The sequence below is a fragment of the Pongo abelii genome, chromosome 16 (genome assembly GCF_028885655.2).
Source record: "Pongo abelii isolate AG06213 chromosome 16, NHGRI_mPonAbe1-v2.0_pri, whole genome shotgun sequence".
NCBI lineage: Eukaryota > Metazoa > Chordata > Mammalia > Primates > Hominidae > Pongo > Pongo abelii.
Genome location: NC_072001.2, coordinates 90,178,517 through 90,197,819, shown reverse-complemented (window position 1 = coordinate 90,197,819; position 19,303 = coordinate 90,178,517).

Here is a 19,303-nt window from a genome sequence, read left to right as displayed (position 1 = left end):
GAAAGTTAGCATCCTTGTCTTCTTCCAGTTCTTTCAGCTTTTTCCCATTCAGTATGATGTTAGTTGTGGATTTGTCATATATGGCCTATATTATGTTGAGGTATGTTTCTTCCATGCCTAGTTTAAGAGTTTTTATCATGAAAGAATTCTAAATTTTATCAAATGCTTTTTCTGGATCTTTTGAGATGATTACATTTTTTGTTCTTCATTCTGTTGAGGTAATGTGTCACATTTATTGATTTGTGTACATTAGACCACCCTTCCATCCCATGTATAAAACCCACTTGATTATGGTGTATAATCTTTTGGATGTACTGTTGAGTTCTGTTTGCTAGTGTTTTGTTAAGCTCATTTGCATTTATATTGGCCTATATTTTTCTTTATTTGTTGCATTCTTGTCTGCTTTTTGTATCAGAATGATGATGACCTCATCTCATAGATTTAGTTAGGGAGAATTCCCTTTTTTTTTTTTTTTTTTTTTTTTGGTGGGGGAATAGTTTGAGAAGAATTGATATTAGTTCTTTTCTGTAAATTTAGTAGAATTTAGCAATGAAGCCATCCAGTCATTGGCTTTTCTTTGTTGGGATTTATTTTTTATTAGTGATTCAGTATCATTACTTGTTTTGTGTCTCTTTGGATTTTCTGTTGCCTCCTGATTCAATCTTAGTAGGTTGAATGTGTCCAGGAATATGTTTAGTTCCTCCAGGTTTTCCAGTTAGTTAGCATATAGTTGTTGCTAATAGTCTCTGATCTTTTGTATTTCTATGGTATCAGTTGAAATGTCTCCTTTTTTATTTCTGATTTTATTTGGTTTTCTTCTCGTTTTTCCTTGGTTAGTCTAGCTAGCAGTTTATCACATTATACCAACTTCTCATTTCACTGATCCTTTATATTTTTAGTCTCTATTATGTTTAGGTCTTCTTTGATCTTTATTATTTCTTTTCTTCTACTAATTTGAATTTGGTGTATCATTGCTTTTCTCATTTTTTGAGGTAGATCATGAGATTGTTTACTTGAAATCTTTCCACTTTTTGTTGTAGGCATTTATTGCTCTAAACTTCCCTCTTAATGTTTTTGCTGTATCCCATAGATTTTGGAATGTTGTGTTTTAATTTTTGTTTCAAATTTTTTTTTATTTGCTTCATTGACCCGCTGGTCACTTCGTAGCATGTTGTTTACTTTCCATGAATTTGTACAGTTTTCTATGGTCTTACTGTTATTTATTTCTACTTTTATTCCATTGTAGTCTGAGAAGATACTTGATATAATTTTGATTTATTAAAAAAATTGTTGAGACCTATTTTATAATCTGACATATAGTCTATTGTAGATAATTTTCTATGTGCTGATGAGAAGAATGTGTATTCTGTAGCTGTTTAATAAAATGTTCTTTAAATGTCTGTTAAATCTATTTGATCTAAAGTGCAGTTTACATCCAATGATTCTTTGCTAATTTTCTTTCAAAATGTTCTGTCTAATGCTGAGAGTGCAATGCTAAAGACTCCAATTGTATTGCATTGGAGTCTGTCTCTCCCTTTAGAAATAGTAATATTTGCTTTATATATCTAGGTGCTCCTGTACTAGATGCATATATTAGAATTGTTATACTTTCTTGCTGAATTGGTCCCTTTATCATTATATAATGACATTCTTTGTTTCTTTTCACTTTTTGATTTTAAATATGTTTTATCTATTATAAGTATAGTGGCTTTTGGTCACTTTTGGGTTCCATTTGCATGGAATATCTTTCTCAGTCCTTTTTACCTTCAGTCTTTATTAGTGAGATCAGTTTCTTGTGAACAGCATATAGTGGGGTCACACTTTTTATATTCATTCATCCATTCTATATCTTTTAAGTGAGAAGTTTAATCCATTCATATTTGAGATTATTATTGATATGTTAAGGCTTATTCCTGTCATTTCATTAATTGTTTTATTATTGTTTGGTATATCTTTTGTTCCTTTTTTCTATCTTATTGTCATTGTGGTTTGGTGGCTTTCTGTAGTGGTAATATTTGAATCCTTTCTCTTTTTTATTTGTGTGGTTGCTCAACCAGTCAGTTTTATGCTTGTGTGTGTTTTCATGATACAATGCATGATAGATACTGGTTTTTTTCTTTGTGGTATAGGACCCTCTTAAGCATTTTTTGTAGGTCTGGTATAGTGGTAATGGATTTCCTCAGCTATTGCTTATCTGAGAAATATTTTATTTTCCCTTCTTTTATAAAGGTTAACCTTGCTGGGTATAGTATTTTTGGTTGGCATTGTTTTGTTTGTTTCAGCATTTTGAATGTATCAACCCATTCTTTCCTAGCCTGTGAGGTTTCTGTTGAGAAATTTATTGTTTGTCATTTGGGATTTATCTTACAAGTGACTAGATACCTTTTTTTTCTTGCTGTTTTAGAATTTTGTCTTTGTCTTTGATTTTTGACTGTTTGACCACTCCGTGCAGTGAGGAAGACCTTTCCAGGTTGTATCATTTTGAGGATTTCTGGTCTCCCTGTATCTGTATGCCTAAATCTCTGGGTATGCTTGGGAAATTTTCAGCTATTATTTTCTTAAATAGATTTTCTACCCCTTTGGTCTTTTCTGCACTTTCTAGAACACTAAGAATTGAAATATTTGGGCACTTTGTGGTGTCCTATATGTCATGTTGGTTTTGTTCATTTTTTAAATTATTTTTCTTTATTTTTGTCCGACTGTTATTTCAAAAGACTTATCTTAAAGTTCTGAAATTTTTTCTCCTAATTGATCTAGTTTATTGTCAAAGCTCTTGAATGTATATTTTATTTCATTCATTGAATTCTTTAATTCCAGGATTTCTGTTTGGTTCTTCTTTATGGTATCCTATCTCTTTGGTAAGTTTCTCATTTATATTGTGAATTACTTTTCTGATTTCTCTTTATTGTATATCTATGTTTTTATCTAAATGAGCTTTTAAAATATTATTTTGAATTTTTGTGGGATTTTATAAACTGCTTTTACATTAGAATCTGTTGCTGCAGAATTATTGCATTTTCTTGCAGGTGTCATATTTCCTGGCCTTTTCATGTTCCCTGTATCCTTACATTGACATCTGTGCATCTAATGTAGCAGTCATGTCTAAGTTTTTGGATCTACTTTCATAGGGGAAAACATTTTCCTGAAGATATATCTATGGTGTTGGTTGATTAGGGCACTTTGGCTTTGGTTCTGGGTGCAAGCAGTAACATTGTCTTCATATATTTTCTTCAGCTGTAAACAGTGTCAGTGATATATGTGATTTCCCCAGTAGCTTAGGGTGCAGTTATCAGTGGAGATTGTGGTGAAGTTTTGCTGAGGATTGGGAAGCTAGGTAAGCCAGTACTCAGGCCCCAATGGTGGCAGTGGCAGGCTAAGCATGCTTGTCTTTTGGTCTGAGGGTGGCATATGCTGGTATCAGTGTTAGTGGTTGTAGGTTGGCCAGTTCTTGGACCTCCAGGTACCTTGCTTGAGTGTCAGCTGTGACATCAGTAGGTCAGATTGGTGGACAGATTCTCTCCCTAGGGAATAGGCTTGGTGTGGTTGATGGCAGCAGCAATGGTAGGGCAACCATTTGGCTTCCAAGCTGTCTGCACTTGTGTTGGTGATGGTTTCAACAGGCTGAGTGGGTTAGTATAGTACCTGTGGGCAACCCAGCAACCCCAGTGATATGTATGGGTATTGGTTGTGGTGGGCAGGAATGAGGTGATCTTCAGGTTCCCCCTTGGATGGAGGCAACAGTGGTGGTGGTAGATGGGGGAGCCTCTCCTCAGGGCACATGCAAGTGCACTGTGCATCTGCTACTCTGGAAGGTAAGGTTTCTGTTGGTGGCAGCAGTGTCACCAGGGCTGGTGTCACTGCCAGTAGCTTGCACTTTATCTATAGCAGCAGCATCCAGCAGCAGTGGTGGCTGCAGGCAAAGGATGTCAGTTGGGCTTCAGGAATGTAAAGATGCAGGGGCTGATGGACCCAGGGCAGGATATAGTCTGGTGTGGGCTGGGCTCTCAAAAAGGCCCTGCTATGTAGCTGCTTAGGTCTCACCAGGTGTTTTAAGACTCAATATGAGCTTCCTCTCTGAAGCAATGTTTCCAGGCAACTGCCTGTGTTAGTCGCAGGGCCTGCGAGGGTCAAGGGGCTCTCCTATGGCTAGAATGGCAGGAGTCCATGGTGGGAATTTAGACTAATGGGAGTCTCTCACTTCACTTTCCCCACATTGAGGAGCCTCTCCAGGCTTCCGGCTGATCTTGGCTGAGCAGACTGCCTAGCTTCTCTCTCCTTCCTTGCCTTAGGTGTTTCCTGTCACTTTTCTGTTGAATTTCAGTATTCTCTCTTAAATGATCCATTCAAAGTGTGATTATCTACTCACTGTTTTGATTCTTCTTCATGGAGGATGCAAGTGTCAAATGTCCCTGGTCAGCCATCTTGAAATCCCTTCTGAATTTTTATTTTCATTCTGTTCAAAATATATTTTAATTTTTCTTGAGAAATATATTGTTTGATCTGTGTGTTAAGAAGTATATTGTTTCATTCTTGAATATTTGGTAATTTTTCAGCTTTCTTTTTGTTATTAATTTTTAGTTTTATTCTATTACGGTCTGAGAACATATTTTGCATGATTTCAATTACTTTATATGTTAGTTGTATCTTATGGCCAAGAATGTGGTCTATTTTGGTAAGTGTTTCATATGAGCTTGTGAAAAACGTGTATTCTGGTGTTGTTAGATGGAGTGAATTCTTTAAATGTCAATTGGATCAAGTTGATTGATTGTGCTGTTTAGGTCATCTACGTCTATATCTTTACTGATTTTTCTACATCTAAGTCATCTACATCTACATCTTTACTGATTTTTCTGCCTGGTTGATATATCAGTTACTAATAAACTGTGTTGAAGTGGATTTGCCTACTATTAAGTTTTTTCAGTTTTTGCTTAATGTATTTTGTTTAGGGTATACACTTTCAGCATTGTTATTCTTCTTAAAGAACTGACACATTTATCATTATACAGCATTTCTTCTTTATTCCTGACAATCATCCTGGCTTTGAAGTCTGCTTTGTCTGAAATTGTCAAAGCTCCTTCAGCTTTCTTCTAATTAGTGTTAGCATGGTATATCTTTCTCCATTTCTTTATTTTTAATTTATAGGATTATTTTATTATGTTAGTTTTCTGTAGATTACATAGAGTTTGGTTTTAATTTTCTTCATTCTGATAATTCTTTGTCTTTAAATTTGTAAAATTATACTATTTACATTTAAAGATATTATTAATATTCTTGGTTTTTATTCATTGAATTTTTCTTTGTTTCTTATTTTTCTTCATTTTTCTGCTTTTCTGGTTTTAATGGAGCATTTTATATTTCCTCCCTTAACATATCAGTTATATTTATGTTTTAAAATACTGGGTGCCTAGAGTTTTCTGTATGCAGTTATAATTAATATAATTCCACTTCAAATAATACTATATTGCTTTCATATGTAGTGCCTTAGAACATATTCTTCCCAAATTCTCCCTTCCATACCTTGTGACATTGTTTATATTTACCTCATTTATTCATGTGCTATATTCACCCAATATATTGATTCTATTATTACTTTGTATAATAATCATTTAGATAAACTAAGAATAAAAAATGTTAATTTTCTTTTAATTTCATTTATTCCTCCTTTTATGCTTTTTTCCTTTACAGATATCTAAATTTTTTACTTATAACATTTTTTCTCTGACTGAAAAATGTCTTTTAAGAATTTCACTGCATATAATTCTAGGTTGATTTTTTTCTTTCAACTGTTCAAATATTTTACCAACTCTCTTCTTGCTTACATGGTTTCTGATAAGGAATCTGTCATTACTCTCATTCTATTCTTATTTCTCTATAAGTAAAGTCTCTTACTCTCTCTCTCCCCTTCTCTCTTTCTCAAAATATTCTTATTGTCTCTGGTTCCTAAAATTTAAATATGGTATGTCTGTGTGTGTGTGTGTGTGTGTGTGTGTGTGCATGTTTTCATAATTTACCTGCTTGTTATTCTCCGAGATTTTCTTTAGTCTATCTCATTAATTCTGGAGAGTTGTCAGCCATTATTATTTCAAATATTTCTCTTATTCTTCTCTTATTCTTTTTATCCTTTTATCCTAATTACATACATGTTATATTTTTTAAAATTGGTCCAGAGTTCTCAAAATTCTGTCTCCCCCCACCCGCAACATACATTCATTTTCTTTGTATTTAAGTTTGGGAAATTTTTATTCACCAGTCTTCCAGCCCTGATTCTTTCCTCAGTCATTTATAGTCAATGGATGACCCCCATCAAAGACATTGTTTATATTTGTTATTGCATCTTCTTATTTCCAGCATTTGTTTTTTATTATTTTTTAGTTTTTCCATTTATCTCTCTGTATTACCTATTTGTTATTGCATATTATCTACTTTTATGTCTGGTATAGCCCTTAACAATTCAATTGTAGTCATTTTAAATTCCCTGGCTGCTATTTATCATTCTGTCGTATCCAAATCTGGTTCTGATTATTGCTTTGTTTCTTCAAATGGTGTTCATTCTTGCCTTTACTCATGCCTTGTAATTTCATTAGAGGCTAGACATATTGTATCAGGTAATAGGAACTAAAATAAATAGAACTATAATGTGAGGATATTTGTTTATCTGATTAGGATGTGGCCTCTGTTTGATGTTTGCTATAGCTACAGGTATCAGAGGCTTCAAGTTGCTATAGCATCCTTGTTTTAATTCCCTTGGGTGTCCCTAAGTAGTTCTAGTTAAAGTTTATGTCTTGTATTTGTTTTAGGCATAATCAATTATATTTATAAGGTAGTCTTTTTTCAGTCATGTCTGTGGGATGGGGAGTGTTCTATAATCTTCCTATTAAATCACAGTCTTTTAGTGGGCTTGCATATTGTAGCTGTGTTCTCCAAAGTTGTTTCTCCAGTGGTATAGCTTGTTCTCAATAGTCTCTAATTCTTTCCTTAACTGGAAAGTTCTCCATCCTTTTCCTTGATACTCTGACTTCTATTGGATATCCTGTCCCTTTAGGTGAATTGGGAAGACTGAATGATACTGAATGGAAGAAACTTTCTTTCTGGTAGAAGTTTCTGGCAAAGACTTTCCCTTGGAGAGTAGGATTTGCTTATACAGAAGGTTATAAGTATATTTCACAATGATTATTCTTCCCCTTTCTCCATTAATAAAAAGTAAGGATATTTATCAAATCTTCACCGTAAAAACTGGTCGGAGTTTCTGGGGGAAAAGCCCATGAAAATTTGGAACCCCCCCCAAAAAAACACAATGATCTTCAATAGTTCCTGTCACTTTGTCTATACTTGGTCTCCTGCAATTCATCAAATGTGATACGTATTTCTATGGGAGGTCAAGACCACCCCCAGTTTTAATGATTTAGTAAGAGGACACACAGAACTCAGCCCATAATCATACAGTTATAATTTTCTATAGTAAAATGATACAAAGCAAAAGTATCAAGGGCAAAAGATGTATAGGATGAAGTCTGGTGGAAAACAGGCTCAAGCTCTCAAGAGTCTTCTCCCAGAGGAAGCACACAGCCTGCTGTTAATTCCTACAGCAATGAGTTGTGACAATGCATCTTAAATGTTACCTACCAGGAAAGCTTATTAAAGACTCAGTGCCTAAAATTTTTATTGAGGTCATCCTCTGCATAGCACATACCAAAATTCCAGACTCCCAGAAGAAAAATGGTGTTTAGAATAAACTGCCTGGTTTGTACAAACAGTTTAGGCAAAGTGAGCCCTGTTATTAGGTCTGGGAATGGTAGTAACTCCCCTGAAATCCAAGTTTCCAAACATCAGCCAAGAGCCAACCTTTCAGCAGATCTTTTTTTTATTTTTATTTTTTACTTTAAGTTCTGGGATACATGTGCAGAATGTGCAGGTTTGTTACATAGGTATACATGTACCATGGTGGTTTGCTACACCTATCAACCTGTCATCGAAGCCCACATACATTAGGTATTTGTCCTAATATTCTCCCTCCCCTAGCCCCCGACCCCTGAACAGGCCCCGGTGTGTGATGTTTCCCTCCCTGAGTCCATGTGTTCTCATTGTTCAACTCCCACTTACAAGTGAGAACATGCGATGTTTGATTTTCTGTTCCTATGTTAGTTTGTGGAGAATGATGGCCTTCCAGCTTCATCCATGTCCCTCTGGCAAGTCCTTCTAAGGACAGCACGTACAGACCTGCTGTGTTGAGTCATGCGCATCATGTTTCTCCCAGGTTATGGCTCCAGAGTCTTCTGCTTCAGATTTCAGTAGCTATATCTTTCCAGATGTGCCTGTCTCACCTGATTTCAGAGTAGTAACTTATCCTGCAACCTCAGTTCTTTAAAAGGTCCAAGAGAAGTCATTGCCTTTTCTTTATTCTAGGAATTTCTTTTGAAATAATGATAGTGATGAATTCTATGCTTTTTTTATGTCAGAATTGAAATAAGAAAGCCCAAGGGGCAATTTTAATACCACAAATTCCTTTGGGAAAGTTTTTACCTAAGTCTAGTGTTGCTTTGGTAACAACAAACAAGCCTTTCTCTTCTTCCTGGAGGAAAAAGAAACAAAAAGAAAAATAAAGAAAACAATGTCCAGAGGGTAGGTGTATCTGTGTGTGGGTTACGAAATGGGGAGGATGGCTGGGAGGGTGAGTGGTTGGGTGCAGCCAAATAGCAATACCCATCAACTCTCAGCAAAATTTCGAGGGTTTGGAGCAATAACTCTTAACTGTATACATACTAAAATACTAGGGGTGAATTTTGGTAGGATACCATTGTTTGAGTGCCATCCAAGACCAATTAAATAAAAATCTTTGTGACAAAACTCAGGCAATGGTATTTTTAAAACATGAACTAAAAACACTGCTAAAAGAAATAAAAGATGACACAAACAAATGGAAAAAAATTCCATACTCATGGATTGAAAGAATCAATGTTATTAAAATGTCCATACTACCCAAAACAATCTGCAGATTCAACAGTATTTCTATCAAACTACCAATGTCATTTTCCACAGAATTAGGAAAAAACTGTTCTAAAATTCATATGAAACCAAAAAAGACTGAACAGCGAAAAAAAATTCTAAGCAATAAGAACAAAGCCATAGGCATCACATTACCTGACCATATTAGATCATAGTAATCAAACTAGGATGGTACTGATACAAAAACAGACACATAGACCAATAGAACAGAATAGAGGATACAGAAATAAAGCCAAATGCCTACAGTCATCTGATCTTTGACAAAGTTGACAAAAATAAGCAATGAGGAATATTTAATAAATGGTGGTGGGATAGCTGGCAAGCCATATGCAGACGGATTTAAGATTTAAATATGGCCAGGCGCAGTGGCTCCCACCTGTAATCCCAGCACTTTGGGAGGCCAAGGCAGGTGCATCACAAGGTCAGGTATTTGAGACCAGCCTGGACAACATAGTGAAATCCCATCTCTACTAAAAATACCAAAAATTAGCTGGGTGTGGTGGCAGACACCTGTAAACCCAGCTACTAGGGAGGTTGAGGCAGGAGAATCGCTTGAACCTGGGAGGTGGAGGTTGCAGTGAGCCGAGATCACACCACTGCATTCCAGCCCAGGTCACAGTGTGAGACTCCATCTCAAAAAAAAAAAAAAAAAAAAAAAAGATTTAAATATAAGACCCCAAACCATAAAAATCCTGGAAGAAAACCTAGGAAATAGCATTCTGACACAGGCCTTGAGAAAGAATTTACGGCTAAGTCCTCAAAAGCAATTGCAAGAAAAACAAAAATAGATAAATGGGACTTAATTAAACTAAAGAGCTTCTGCACAGCAAAATAAACTATCAATAGAGTAAACAGACAACCTACAGAATGGGGAAAATATTCACAAACTATGCTTCTGACAAAGGTCTATATCCAGAATCTATACAAAACTTGAACAATTCAACAAGCAAAAAGAAACAAACCCCATTAAAAAGTGGGTAAAAGACATGAACAGACACTTCCAAAAGAAGATATACCAGCAGCCAACAAACATGAAAAAGTGCTCAACATCACTAATCATTAGAGAAATGAAAATCAAAACCACAATGAGATACCATCTTACACCAATCAATATGGCTATTATAAAAGAGTCAAAATATAACTGATGCTGGCAAGGCTGCAGAGAAAAGGAAACACTTATACACTGTACATGGGAATGAAAATCAGTTTAGCCACTGTGAAAAGCAGTTTGAAGATTTCTCAAATAACTTAAAAAAGAACTACCATTTGATCCAGCAATCTCATTACTGCAAATATACCCAAAGGAAAAGAAATCATTCTACCAAAAAGATACATGCACTAGTATGTTCATTGCAGCACTATACACAATAGCAAGGGCATGGAATCAATCTAGGTGCCCATGAGTGGTAGATTAGATAAAGAGAATGTGATACATATATACTATGGAATACTATGCAGCCATAGAAAAGAATGAATTTGTGTCCTTTGCAGCAGCAACAGGGATGCAGCAGGAGGCCATTATCCTAAGTGAATTAATGCAGGAACAGAAAACCACATAACACATTGATCTCACTTATAAATGGGAGCTAAGCATTGGGTACACATGGATATCAGTGCAGGAACAGAAAACCAAATAACACATTGTTCTCACTTGTAAATGGGAGCTAAGCATTGAGTACACGTGGATATCAAGATAAGAACAGCAGGCAGGGCACAGTGGCTCATGCCTGTAATCCTAGCACTTTGAGAGGCCAAGATGGGTGGATCACCTGAGGTCAGGAGTTTGAGGCCAGCCTGGCCAACATGGCAAAACCCCATGTCTAAGAAAAATACAAAATGGTGGTGCATACCTGTAATCCCAGCTACTTGGGAGGCTGAGGTAGGAGAATCCACTGAACCTGGGAGGAGGAGGTTGCAGTGAGCTGAGATTGGCCACTGCACTCCAGCCTGGGTGACAGAGCAAGATTCTGTCTCAAAAAATAAAAAAAGTAAGAACAACAAACAACAGACACTGGGGACTAGTAGAGGTGGGAGGGAAAAAGAGGGGAAAGGGCTGCGAAATTACCTGCTGGGTACTATGCTGACTACCTTGGTGACAGGATCATTCATATCCCAAACCTCAGTCACACAACATACCCATGTAAAAACCTGCACATGTACCCCTTGAACCTAAAATAAAAGTTGAAATTTAAGAAACAAAAGAATCTTGGAAATAAAGGGAGTATCAGCAAGCTTGAGAAGGCTGGATTAAATCCATAGAGTGGAGCTTAAGTACATAGCAGATTTCTATACCTGAGAGCATGTGATCTGGGAAGATTAGTTACATGTATATATGCTAGTGAAAGCATATTGTCCAACCCAGCTTTTAGGAAGTAATCCTAAAGAAACAACATTTAAAAAGAGACATGTGTTAAGTGATATATACAAAAATGTTTACTGTAATTGTGATAGACACACTCTTGTCCCAAATTCTTCATCCCTCTCAGTATCCATGCTTTTTACTATGTCCTCTCGGGGTTTTTCTTTACAAAAGTTGGAGTACACTTTGAGCTTGGTTATGATTTGCTTTGGACAATTTTTTATGGGCTGCTGTAATGTCACCAAGGATTCAGAATGTGCTTGCAAAGTCAAGTTTGTTCCTGCTGTTGCCATAAAATAGCATACCCCAGAGAGCCTAATGTTTCCTGGAAGAAGAAAGCCACATGGAGAAGATCCTGAATTGCCAATCTATACAGGGAACCACAGCTGCAATGGCTGAGCAGTAGATCCACAAATATAAAGATTATTATTTTAAGACACTGAGTTTTGTAGTGGTTTGTTACTGAACATTATTTTAACAATAGCTGACTGATACCATAGTATAATTTACAATATCAAAAATTCAGAAACAACTTAAATATTCCATAATAGGATTGACTAAGTGAAATATGGCATGTGCATGCCATGGATATGTAGTTCCTAAAAACAATGTTATAGAAGAATATTCACTGACCTGGAAAATCACATTAGATACTTGATAAATGAATATATAGCTATCAAATACTATGTATAGTATGCTTTTCTGGTAGAAAATATATATAGATTTCTACATATATCTATACATTTATATATAAATTTAATTTTTGCATAAAAATTAAAAAACTACAGACTAAAATATTAAAAGTGGTTATTTCAGAATGTTGAAATAATAGGTTTTTTTCTACTTTTATACTCTTCTGTTTTCCAAATTTTAGAGATGTAAATTAGGAGAGATTTAACATTACTAAATATTCCAGACAGCTGCAGATTTCCCTTCCATATTACAAATTTCAAGCTGGTCTCTCTGCATGCTAACATGATTGGAAACATCTGACAGAGTGTCTGCACATCTCGGTATTTGTAAAATCTGAATGAATGAGAATCTGAATGAGGATACATAGTTTATTGGTGTCAATAAATGTTTTCATTATCACAGTATATCATTTGTAATTTGCATCAACTCTTCCTTCTTGATTCAGGGTGAAACTTTCTGCAAAACAGTATTGCTGATACAATAGGCATTTAGTGTCTATTTGGTGAGTGTATGAATGGGTGGTTGAAAGCTTGAGTCAATGATGGAATGAATGTCAGATGGCTGAGAGACTGTAAAGCAAAACAACAAAAAACTCTTGTCCACTTCCACTTGTTTGGCAAGGAGACTAGGTGGGAGGCAAGACCAACTGCAACTGGGGTTGAATCTATTTTTTAGTGTATAAGAGATGACTCTATACACTGTATCTATGTGAGTGTCACCATGGTTTTGTTCTTGTTCATAACCCAGTAGTCTTTTTTCTAAATTTGTTAACCTCTGTGCTTCGAAAATACATTTAACATGGGTAAAGGACTTCAATAATACATTGGCAAGATTCTCTAAATCTTTGTGCCACCAAAGAACAAGGGCTTTCAGAATAGTGGCTGTCTTCTTTAAATGGATGCATGAATATGAATAGGTTTGGTATAAAGCTTTGGGATTAGATCAATATTATATGTCATATAAAATAAATCAAATAACCCAGGAACTGACAACAAAATATTTCCATATCCAGAAATTTGCCCACATTGTTACTAGGAGTAATCTGAGTTTGAGTTGCACCATAATCTTCATTCAGGACCTCAAGCAATCATAATCATATATTCTTCCCTTAATAATGAAAATATTAGCTAATGCTGACAAAAGAAACCACCTCATTTCAGAGTGATATGTATGTAGTAAATAGTGCATTTAGATATATTTGTATAAATTTCAGTTTTAATCCACATTTCAGCTCTTCCTTACTGTATGATTCAGGAAGGCTGTCTTAGTGCATTTGCACTATTATGACAAAAAATATCCTGGTCTTGGTAAGTTTTAAGAACAGGCCAGGTGCAGTGCCTCACACCTGTAATCCCAGCACTTTAGGAGGCTCAAGCAGGAGGATCACTTGAGCCCAAAAGTTTGAGACTAGCCTGGACAAAATAGTGAGACTTTGCCTCTGCAAAAATTTAAAAACTAGCCAAGTGTGGTGGTGTGTGCCCATAGCCTCAGCTACTTGGGAGGCTGAGGTGGGAGGATTACTTGAGTCTAGTAGGTTGAGGCTGCAGTGAGCCGGGATTGCACCACTGCACTTCAGCCTGGGCAAAGGAGTGAGCTCCTGTCTCAAAAAATAAAAATAAATAAATGTATTTTTCACAGTATTAGATGTTGGTAAAACTAGAGGCACAGTACTAGAGGCTGGCTTGTCTAAGATCAGGACACCAGTAAGTTTAGTGTCTGGTGAGAGCCTGGTTTCTGCTTTCAAGATGGCACCTTGTTGCTACATCCTCTGGAGGGGACTAATGCTGTGTCCTCACATGGTGGAAGGGATGGACGGGCAAAAAGGGTCTCACAATAGTTCCTTCCAGTTTTTTTATAAGACAGTAATCCCTCATGAATGACAGAGCCCTCAGGAATTCATCACTTCCCCAAAGGCCCCAACTCTTAATATCACCACAATGAGTATTAAATTTCAACAAGGATTTTGGAGGGGACACATTGAAACCATAGTACTCTCTGACATTTCCGAGGTTACCTGTACACAGAACTATGGAAAGCTCTGAATGAGACAGAGATGAAGAAGCCTGGTCATGTTCCACAAGGCAGACAATGCACTCATCAGTTTGGACAACTCAATTTATGTAAATTCTTCTTTACACATTGCACTAACAGTACCTAGTTACTGTGAGAATAAGTAATGTTAGTCATACACAGTGCCTGGCATGGGTGTTTGCTACATATTAAGCACTAAAGAATTATTAGAGTCCTCCCTGCTTTTTTCTCTTTTAATGTTATTTTCCTCTGTCTTCTTTCTGTCTATGTTCTCCTTATTTTTCCATCTCGTGTACTAGGAATTGCTGATTCAGTGCAGATGTTTGTGACAGGATATACCCCACTGCATTAGACCCAGTTTCTCTCTTGCCCCGGCATACATCTACTTCCTTTGAGTGAACGTGTTCTAAATTTGAAAGATAATGGTGGCAGTTCTTGACATCAAATTCTTCCAGATTCAAGTCAGATGGAAATAGAGAGATTTTAAGGTCTCAGCAAAAATTTAATTGTATCTCACATTCTTTGATTGAATCAGAATTTTATCTTGTCAGGGAGAATGTTCTGCAATTGATTGGCTTAAGTCTGGGTCATGCACTCCAATCCTGGAGTCATGTGTCAGGGCTCCACTTAAATCACAACTTGCAAGTGGGTTGAATAGATGCTGAGAGGCTTAAATGAACACATTTAACTTACACAGTATTTTATTTTATGACCAGCCTTAGAATCTTCCCATTCATATTGCAACAGCTCCTCAGGTAATACATAGGAGGCATGGACTGGTTTATATAGAAAGGATTAGGAGAATTTTTAGCCTCAGGATACCAATCCATAGGCTTTTATTTTTTAGAAAAAAAATGTCATGAAGACTTATATAAGGAACTCTATCCAATATTGCAATATCTTCGCCAGTCTTTTCCCAATTTGACTCTTTCCTATTGTTTAAATTACCCAATTATTCTATAATTAAAGAAGGAGACCAGGAAAGAGCTTCTTCTGTTTTACTTTCTGTGTCTAATCTTCTTCTTTGACATTCCATCATCTATAGCATCACCAACCTGAGCCTGAGTCTCCAACTATTGAAGAATATTTGGTGCCAATATTCTTGTGCCATACTTTTTGCGTGTTTGGATGTACTCCCAAATGCCCAATGGTACCCATTAAACTTCAAATTACAAAGATTTTTTGAGGCAAGAGGCATACAATCCTGTAAATAAGTAATGTAGAAGGAGAAATACACACACACACAAACACACACACACACACACAAATTGCCGTGTGTGCCAAGAGACATGAAATCTAGGGATAGGATGATAGTTTGTACATATTCATGATTAGCACCAAAGAGAAAAAGAGAGGAAAAACAGATTATAAAGCTTTCTTTTTAGCACTTTGCTTCAGTTCCATTAGAGTTTTAATATCAACAAAGTATTTCACGAAACACCATTATGAATTAGGCCCACCTATCCCTGCTGTTCAGATATAGGAACTGAGGCTTAGAGAAATTTGGTGTCTTTCTCACTTATTCACTGAGGACTCAGTAGACCTGGCCTCCATTTGCAGTATTTACAAGACACACACTCACACAACTACAAACAACATTACTTGGATGAAATTGTAATTTTTAATGAAACAGTTCCTATATGTAATTGATTCTATTAATTCAGTTTACGAATCAATTCATTTTGTTAAAAAGAAGCCATGAAATTGACCGAACCTCTCACTTTTCCTCTGGTGTGATGACTGCATATACAATATAAGCACAAACACCTCCACGTGTGGTTTCAGAGATAAGAGACTAACAAGAAACAGGAACGAAAATAAGAAAAAAAATTAAAAAGTAAAGGAAGAACAATGCCAAGGAGTGAGTATAAAGGGGAACAGAGAGGAATGCCAGTCTACAAAGGACACAGCCTGTTGAGCAACCAGAATTGAGATGCATTGAGAGAAGCTGTCAGAGTAAGCCGATGGGAAGACTGACACTCTGGGAGCTCTTATTATGATCTAAGAACTGTTATAAAGTTATTACATGACCTTATGAATTTATTTAACTCTCCCCCGACCTGAGGAGGCAGGTACTGTTATTATTATCACATTTGCAAAGATGAGAAAGCTGAGGGACAAACGGGTTAAGTAGCTTGCCCAAAGTCATAAAATGGTAAGTGATGAGAAGAGTTTGTGACTCCAGGCAGCCCATGGTGTGGTCCTGAGCACTGCTTGTCACAGTGACTGGGAATGAACCTAGAGGGGTGCGCAGAAGCCATGGGGCAGTGAGGGGCTGTGAACAGGGACAGTGTTTAGTGCAAGACATGCCCAGTATATGTCGTATGGGCATGGAGGGGATTCAGGTGATTGACAGTGGTAGAGTAAAATGTGCAGGTAGATGAAAAATCGGCCCAGCTTAAAATGCACAAAGGGCAGAAAGAATGGGGAAGTCAGGAGAGAAGAAAGAAAAATAAATGAGTAATTAAGGTAGCCAAAGCCTTGAGCTGGACTGAAATACCAGCCAGTTGCACAGGGGCCAAAGCCAGCCCACCGCAGGCCCATCCTCAGAAGTGGCCACTGTCTTTATAGCCGGGACCACATGGAAATGTGGTTAGGTTCTAGGAGTTGATAACGTCTGCAGAGCTGAGCACCATATACAACAAAGAGTAGACCCTCAATCAATGTTAGCCCTTTATTCCCAGTACTACTCTCAATACCTACTATGTACTAAGTACCTACTACAGGTTAGGTAGTGGTGATACTAAAGAGGGCCTTATAAACTAGGGTTTGGAGTCAGGCAGTTTTGAGTTTGAATCCCGCTTCTGTCACTTAATGTTCATTGGACCTTTGACAAATGTTCTTAGTTGCATTTCTCTTTTCTCTGAATTGTGCCTAATAGTAATTAGCACATGGCATTGTGATGGCTCAGAAGTGGTTAGGTGTTGAAGATATTTTGACATTATTACCAAAGTCTTAATGCGCATCCCATGCAGATGATTGAGCTCACAGTTTAACAGGAATGAGAAACACGTAAACAATGGATGCTCTGGTGAACACAGGCATGATCTTGAGAAAAGAATGCACTCCACCGCCCCCCCCACCGTAGATTTAGAGACTGCCTCTTCATTTTCAGGAAACTGCCCTTGGGGGTATCAACAAGGTCAAGGTGACAATTCAGCTGTCTCAGTAAAGCCTGAATAATAGAAAGATTCCACTGCCGCGTTTAAAATTGACTTGTAAAAGTATGCAGGAAAATGGCAAGGTTGCATTGTATGTTTAAATATAAATTTCATCAGAAGCCTGGGAAATATTTCTGAGGTTTAGAATTCAGGCCACACACCTGAAAGCAAACCTTTGTCAAACCAAGAATTCCCTTACAAAGCAGTTCTTCACATTATTTGGCATTCGTTTGTCACATAGTAATTATCCTATTAATCCAAATTAAACCCTTATCTTAGGCTCTTTACCCAAAGTGTGAATATAACAATTAGTGGTGGGGGGGGGCCTAAAAAGGAGGAGGATTTTAGAATCATGCCTTTTCATGAGAGCAGACATTGTGTTTTTCTGGCAGCAAGAAAGAAATACATTTTTAACATATACAGTGTAAGAACTAAGACGTGTGAACATAGTTAAGAAATACGATAAATTACAGGTTTTTAAAGGTCTTCAAAGTTCATATAGTGATCTTCAGGGAGATTATAAAATCGCAAGCAGTCTCAGTTAGTGGGCACACCAGATCCTTCTGGCACTTTATATTCCGGAGACTTCTGTTTATGTAACCAAAGAGCCCTATAAAAGACTGTCACTTAGTACAGGATCCCATCCCACAGATCCAACGGGCAGCAGCAGTGAAATCCTAGGGTAGGACTTCCCAAATGCCATTGAGGAGCCCTGTGCAGCTGCTTTGTAAGAACACTCTCAAAACCTAGATGACGGGTTGATAGGTGCAGCAAACCACCATGGCACATGTATACCCATGTAAGAAAACTACACATTCTGCACATGTATCCCAGAACTTAAAGTAAAAAAATAAAAAATAAAAAGAACACGCTGGAGAGCCTGCTAAGAGACATATTCTTCTGCCCCACTTTGGAAGATTCTATTCAACAGATCTGGAGTATGGTTTCAGGATCTGTAGGTTTTATCAAGCTCTCCACGTGATTCCGATAGCTAAGAGTGGAAAATTAGTGTCAAATGCAAAGTGCAAATCACACCTGATAGTGAGCATCTTCTAGGCTGTTACATAAAATACAGACCTCCAGGCCACACTCCAGACTCACTGTGTCTGAATCTCTCAGTTCTGAGCCCAAATGATGTTTCAACTGCCCACAGATGAGTCTCAGCCTCTGGCCTAGTATGAGCATATGCATCAGTGCTCAATGTCTGTAAATCCATTTTCTAACAATATCAGTCAGTTCAGAACTGGAGTCAGCTTTGAGTTTTAATTCACCTGTTTTATCTACTAGACCTGTGACTCTGGATCAGTTCCATAACCAAGAAAAGTCTCTGGTGACTCATCTGTGAAATAAGCACAGGTTATTGTGAGGATTAAAAAGTAGTGAGTATAAAATCTCTAGTAAACTGTCTGGCAGGTAGTGGGTATTGAATATTTATTTCTCACCACCATGACTTTATTTATATCTTAACTTCAATATAAATTCACACATTTGAGTAAATCTAAAATAGAACATTTTAGTGGAGGAATTATGATCAGAACAAAAATAAGGTCACATTTTGCTTTTGCTAAAAAAAGAAAAATGGAAAAAAACACACTAATTTCTGATGAGGTTGAAATGAAACTAGTACATTTACACTGCCATAGGCAAAGTGAGTTGACAAGTCTTTTGGAAATTTGATGTGTTTTTAAAATTATAAAAATGCTCAGATATTCTGACTTAATCATTTTCCTCCTGGAAAATTTTCTAATGAAATTGTCCCGAAAGATGGAAAACACTATTTTGATCAAGATATTTGCTTCAGTAGTGAAGAATTTTAAAATGGCTTGAATGTCCAACAAGACATTTAAGACCAGGTACATTTATTTAGATGTAATATTATGAAGCTTCTAAAAGCAATAGTATATATTATACAGCATAAATAAAAGTACTCACACTGTAATGAGAGAAAATCAGAGCATAAAACTGTATCTATTCTACTATTATAACTTTAAAGTATTTATGTATAGAAGACATGAAAAACGAATAAATGACTCCAAGTCTGAGATATGATTTTTTA